Raw genomic sequence first — 6,181 nt, forward strand, 5'->3', positions numbered from 1 at the left:
CGTAATGATAAGGAGCCAAATTCATCCCCCAGGGCAAATGAGCTGAATAAAGCCAATTAAGATAAAATCAGCAATATAGTTAAGAAAAGCAAATGAGTATTAGCACTGTGCACCTGCAGTTAGCCAAGCAAGCCTGAACTCTGAGCGCTTTTAGTTTATGTTTTAATTTGGAGACAACGATAGCAAAGGACAAAGTTTACCATTTGGTGCAGTCATCACTGTTTATGGGATACCCACCGTACACACAACTTTGGTAACACAGCAGAGAGAAACTTACTAAGTTGTAACAGTCTGAAAATGCTTTCTTAGAGCTTAATTAAGATATAACCAGCACTGATGCCTTACTGCTAGATAACAGATAGGCGATTTATGGTTATATACAAGGACTTTCAGGACTGCAGAGAAATACAGTTAATTTGGAAACCAGCCTGCAGAATTAAATGAAGCTGTAATTTACATTTCCCTGTGCGAGTGCTCACTTTTATGGGCAAAAGAATGTTTTCTCCATGGCTAGAATGGCTTGGGAGTGAGGGGGGAGGTGGTTTGAGTCAGACATAGGACAATAAAAGCGTGATCAGCAGTTTGTTGAGAAAAGAAATATTCCAGAATATGATCTGGAAAATATCACTGCAATTGAGAGCCATGTCCCAGAATGGGATTATAAAAAGGAGACTTCGGGAGCTGTTTTCCTGCCTCTTTCTTGTGACCCAGGTCAGTGTTTTCAGCTGCTTCACTGCTGTTCACTCTCAGTCAACAATGGACTTATGTGTACACTTAAGTAGGTGGAAAACATATGTTTTTAAATTGAGTACCTGAGAGAGTGCTGTGCTGAGAGCTTAAGGGAATAGAAGCCAGATTTCTTGTTATTCCTGTCAGGCAAAAGCCTGCTTTTAAAAATATACCACCATTAAAAAACACCAGTTCTGCCTGATCTATGTGCACAGATGGAAACGCTTTGGTAGATTGGGACAAGCTCAGTGCAGGCTGCCAGGTGGGGCAGAGCCCAGGCAGGGACAGTGTGGTACACAGCACAGCACGACACATGCTGAAGGCACGGGGAGACTCTGTGGGGCTACCAAAGCAGCCTGGCCGCATTGTGTGATGGGACACCTCTTCCAGCTCCCCCATGTTTGTTGAGAGACTGATCAGAGGAGCTCCTCTTTGATTTCCTAGCTTTATAATAAAGTGACACTGCTGGAACAGAAGGAGAAGCCACTCAGTGTAATCCTGATGGATCCCCATGTCTGGCAACTTTCTGCAATCCCTTTCTGCCCCAAAATGAATGGTAAACTCTGGGATCTGTAAATCTGTCTCTGAGAGCATGAACAGCTCCAGCTCTCATTGCTAGACTTTAATCTTCCACATGGACAATAAAAAGGTGCATTTGCCAAAAACCCTCTAAAAGAGCCAATAAGACATGATTCATCACAGTTTAAAAGGTTCTACACTGAAATCTTTCATGCTGTTACATAGTGGAGGGAACAAAGCCAGGAAAGGGAAAGTACTGCTGGAACTACTTGCTACTGTCCAGCAGGCTGTGGTGTTCGTGCTTCTTTTCTTTTGAGGTGCGTGCATGCAGGTTAGTCTGTGTCCCAGGCATCTCCACCAGTGATGAATGATGTTCTTGTGACCTCTGAGAAGATTCACTTCCTCTTTGTAAGGGGATTTACTTTGTTTTGTGGTGCTTTTCAAGTCTAAAGTTACATATTTCTAGTTTTTACAATTGATAAACACAGGTTTCTGGTTTTAGGACATTTTTGGCCATTGAGAATGAGAAATGGAAAAGACATGAAGAAAAGGAAAAAACTAAACCCCCTAAAAAGCCCAACAGATCCCATAAAACCTGAAATACAGTTTGAATTATAAAAACATTCATTGTTTATGTTAGACTTAGTAGACTCCTTTGAGTTACGTGCCTGCTACCAACATGTAGAACACAGGCCTTATTCAGACTGCCGGCAAGTGTTCCTAAAAGTAACAGAGGATATTTCCCAGAGATGTTTTTGTCTCTGCATAATTTGCATATGCATCTTTCATAATGAGATGTTTTGTTTATTATAAATTCTTTTGTCTTCCCTGAGGAAGCAAAACATTTGGGTATTTCTACGAGCATAGGCACCTCTGCTAGAGAGTTCACTTCGAGGTCTCAGGTCTCTCTCTAAAGGAAGATAAGCACCATTACCCATGTTTCACCAGGGTTAACCTTCATGCACAAGCAGAAAAAGAGTGGTTGGCATGAAGTTACTTTACAGGCTGCTGGCAGTCATAAATAGAGTAACACAGGTCTCCCTGCTCCTGCATTGCAGTGCTTTTCTGCTGGACAGTGAGAGATTCCACAGTTACTTTGAATAGATGCTTTTTTCAGTTCTCAACTTCTACCCAGCCTCTGAATGAGAAAAGAGACAAATGTATTTCTCCTTAATTTTGCACAATGGGGTAAATTTGTGAAAGAGCTTCATGAGTAAAATATTCAAAGGAAGTTAAACTTACTTGAAAGGTAATGAATTTTAGACTTCTACGTTGCTCATGAACTCACCAAATAGAAATGGAGCCAGATTTCCAAACAAACACAATCTGCATTGAGGGAAATACACGAGGACTCATTTTTCAAAGAGCTCAATGAACTGCAGCTGTCACAGAGAGAGCCACAGGCAGATTTTCAAAGAGCTCAAACTCTCAGTGCACTGAGATCTTTGGAAAGGCACCGATCATTTGTTCTTCATATTTAGAATACGTGTTCTTCATATTCTTCACAAATAAGATTTTCTGGGTGAAATCTACTGCAACAAGAGTTTTCTGAGTTGAAGCACAGCACTCACTTGCTGTTTGGGTTTTGGGGAAATGAAGATGTGGGACCTTTCCAGACAGAAGAGAAACCTTGCAGGCCTCAGGGACTGAGGCTGATGGCAGCCCCTGTGAGGCCCCACAAGGATGCTGCCATGGCCACCTGAAGACCTTGCAGCTGGCTGAGGCCAGCACCGCTGGGGCTCATCCTAGAAAGGGCATGTTTCTTTCCCAAGAGTGTCACTTGCATTATCTTGCCACACATGACTGTCCTTGTGGTGGCTTCCTGTGCATCTCCTTGGAGGAGAAAGATAAACTCCTTTTCCAGTGACCGTGGATTGCTCCCTGCTGTCATGTAGCATCTATTGATTTACCAAATACTCTTCTGCAAATTATTCACCTCTCAGAGGGAACAAGGTGACAGAAAGCATCTTTCTTATGCTCTGTTGAAGTATGGTCTTCATTTTTATTGCTGTCACCACTACCCATTCACACTGTACTCTGTGTCTCGGTTCACCTCCCTGTTTCAGTCACTGAAGTTAGCAATAACTGTTCACAAAAGGGTAATTTCCTAGCTGAGTTCATTCCGGTGATCTGATTTACAGCAGAGCTTTACAGACTGTTAATTGTATTAAAAAATTATTTTTTGAGCAGTGATCCAGGCTCATCTCTGCATGATCTGGAGGTCAGAAGGGCTGGAGACGAAACGAAATAGAACTCTGTTACAGAAGTCCCTTGAGTGGATACCATGAGATGGTTTCTTGTATGTGCAAATATGGAAATGAGGCAGTGTCAGACTTGCTCCTTGATCGAGCAGCCCTGCTGAAGATGAATATGCAAGCCATACGATGTGAAGCACTCCCACTGTGCCTTTGAAAACAGCTTACCCATCCTAAATTAAACAACTCCTTCAGCTTGTTATTGAATTTCATAAATCACGTACTCACTCCCAGCATCTCATCATGATATAAAGTCATCAAAAACAGAGGGGATATCTGAACTGGGTAGCACCTATGTGCTCACAGAGAAGGACAGATTTGAAGGAGAAGGCATGCAGATACTTATTTTACAGGAATCTTCTACCAGGCTTGAAGAATAGAAAAGTAAAATGGCACCTAAAAATACAGAAAGTGAGAGAGAAATTGTGTGGTGGAGCAGTAGAAGGAAGGAACCAGCCTGTGCTTTGTAAACGTGGGACAGAAAGGGACTTGAGAATGCACGTGTGAGATGACCTGAAGGGCAGAGCAGCAGGAAAGGGTGCATGAAGAGTGTGGTATGAGCTGAGAGAGTAGAAAAGGACATTTGCAGCTGTCCTGTGCACATATTGGAAGAGCACAACTGCATTTTTTAAATAAGAAATGAGTTTGCGGATACAAATGGCTCAAAGGGCAAAAGAAGGGTATGAAGGTAAGAGCACCCTCAGACATCTGAACACAGCACTCCTGGTGAGGTCTCACCAGCACAGAGTAGAGGGGCAGGATCACCTCCCTCACCCTTCTGGCCACACTTCTTTGGATGCAGCACAAGATACAGTTGGCTTTCTGGGATGCGAGGGCATGTTGCTGGCTTGTGTTCAGCTTGCCATCTACCAGTACCCCCAGATCCTTTTCAACAGGGCTGTGCTCAATCCTTTTGTCCCCTAACTTGTACTGATAATAGGAGTTACCACAACTGTGATGCAAGAACCTGCACTTGGATTTATTGAACCATGTGACATTCATCTGGGCTCACTGCTCTAGCCTGTTGAGGTCTTGAGATTGCATCCTCATCTGTGTCACCCACACCACACAGCTATCATCCCATTTACTTGCCCAAGGGGGATAAAGATGGGGGTAAAGTTCAGATAGATAAGGCTGAAAAATGAAAAACAAACTTTTGTTCTAGAAACTTTAATGGAGTGGTAGGGAGAAAGACATTAAAACACAGACTTTGCTTAGTAAGTGAAATCTGAGTAGAGTCAGTAGAGTATTTAAATATTGCAACGCTGTACAGGAATGCTAGAGGCCAAAACATCTCTCTTGAGATCTTCAATTGAGAGCATCAGACCCTGGATGGATCACTTTGTTGGCATTTGCAGATACTGATTTAAGATTGACACCTCCCCCTGGCCTCTGGCATGCAGAATGAGTGTTCAGGACCCATCAGCCCTGGTTGCTCCTACCCTGAGCTGAGTGGTGCTGATGGAACTGGTGCCCAGTTCCACACCTTCCCTAGTGCCCTCCTGTGGGCACTTCGGGTTTGAAGCTTTCGCTTTTAGTGCTGATGCTGAAAAGCAGCTGCTGCAGTAAATTACTGCTATTCTTTCCCTTTTGTAATGAAAGATGTACCAAAAATGTATTATTTTTTTAAAAATCTTAGTTGCCATGGAAGAGAACAATTCTCTAGCTAACAGAAAAACAGAGAAAGTTGGCAATATTGTTATTAATAATGATAAAAATGGAAGAGAATGGAAGAAGTGAAAAATAGAAAGGAAGAAGTGAAAAACCACAGTGTAAACTACTTATTTTAAGAAAAAAAAAAGTAAAATTTGTTGTCAACAAGACTGTTCAAACTTTGTTTTTCCAAAGCTAGCTTGCAAAAATCACCAAGAAATGCACTGAAGAATCCTGGAGTGAAGATCACAGCAATGTGATATTATCATTTACCATCCTTGTACTGTACCTGAGGGATGTTTCAAGAAGCAAATCACACCGCACAGAGGCATTCCATAACAATAACTCTGAGCAAATTGTTTTTGTTGACATGTAGTATCTGATTTGCTTTTTATTATCTTCTCTCTTACGTGAAGGAGATCTCAGATAAAGGCAGTGATTTGCCTCTGAAGCTAAGCAGAGTCCAGCTGCAGTTGTGACAAGTAGGATGGAGCACACTCTCTGCCAATGCTCTGCCCCAGGTTGAGACCTGGGTGAATCCTAGCATCAGCCATGCACCTCTTGGCCCAGACACAGCAACTTCCCATGGGGAAGAGGAACAAACAAACAAACAAACTCCAACAAACAATGATGACAAAACCCAAACAATTCAAATCCTTCCAGAAATGTTGATGGTAATTTTGATTGAGTATACGGCCACTAGAGGACATGGGCGAGGTGCGCTTGTTGCTGAGCAGTGCTCTGACTTGCAATCTGCTTTATACTAAACTGGATGCTGTGTGACGCTGTGTGCCTTGTGGGAATGGGACAGGGACAGGTGGGTGCTGCTGGGCACAGGAACCCCTATCTGTACATGAGCAGGGGCTGCACAGTGCAGGGCTAGCAGTGTCTGCAGAGCTCTGTCAATGTATCTTCTATGTCTTCTGTACGTACACTGGCATGTCCCCTTGCTAGGGGTAGTAGCACACTGAGGTGGCTCTCCATTCTTCATATCTAGGAAGGTGATTGTCCCCCTGTACTCAGCA

Source organism: Lagopus muta, chromosome 1 (genome assembly GCF_023343835.1).
Source record: "Lagopus muta isolate bLagMut1 chromosome 1, bLagMut1 primary, whole genome shotgun sequence".
Taxonomy (NCBI): domain Eukaryota; kingdom Metazoa; phylum Chordata; class Aves; order Galliformes; family Phasianidae; genus Lagopus; species Lagopus muta.